At 42.2% G+C, this 760-nt stretch overlaps 1 protein-coding gene across 3 annotated transcripts in view; it reads right to left on the bottom strand.

Moving 5' to 3' along the window:
• Window positions 1-760, bottom strand: part of SPECC1L (sperm antigen with calponin homology and coiled-coil domains 1 like) — a 116,812-nt gene that overhangs the window by 10,698 nt on the left and 105,354 nt on the right. The gene's annotated exons all lie outside the window — the stretch shown is intronic.

The raw sequence follows: 760 nt of genomic DNA, 5'->3' as shown, positions 1-760 counted from the left end.
CTGTCCACAGAGACAGAAAAGGAGTGTTGAAGGGTGGGCTTAGGAGGAAAGACAAGAAGCTCCGTCTTGGACATGTTGAGCTTCAAATGCCGATAGCGCATCCACTGCGAGACAGCTGTGAGACAAGACGAGACTTGCTGTTCAAGCCTTGGAGAAAGGTCAGGGGTGGAAAGATACAGCTGGGTGTCATTGGCATAGAGATGGTAGGAAAAACCAAAAGAGCTGATGAGTTTTCCTAAGGACAGTGTGTAGAGAGAAAACAGAAGGGGACCCAGAACAGAGCCCTGGAAAGATACAACTAGGTGTCATCGACGGCTTTCTGAGGAAGAGTCCAATGCAGGCAGGAGGTGGTCCTCAGGGAGCAGAAAGTCGTACACACACACACACACACACACAAAATGTAATACCTGTATTTTTATTCACACACACATATTTAATATAATATTATTTTTATACACACATAAACATATATATATATATATATATATATATATATACACACACACACTGCACACACACACATATATATTACTTATTATTTTTATATACATACAGTGGTACCTCGGGATACGAAATACCCAGGTTACGAAATTTTCGGGATACGAAAAAATCCCATAGGGAATTATTGTTTCGGGTTACGAATGTTTTTTCGGGTTACGAAAAACCTTTTGGTGCTTTTTTCGGCTTTTTCGCACGGAATCGCGGCTTTTCCCCATTGCCATAGGCGCTAATGGGGAAAAGCCGCGATTCCGTGCGAAAA

This window comes from Sceloporus undulatus, chromosome 7 (genome assembly GCF_019175285.1).
Source record: "Sceloporus undulatus isolate JIND9_A2432 ecotype Alabama chromosome 7, SceUnd_v1.1, whole genome shotgun sequence".
Classification (NCBI taxonomy): Eukaryota; Metazoa; Chordata; class Lepidosauria; order Squamata; family Phrynosomatidae; genus Sceloporus; species Sceloporus undulatus.
This window is presented reverse-complemented; position numbering and strand designations above follow the sequence as displayed.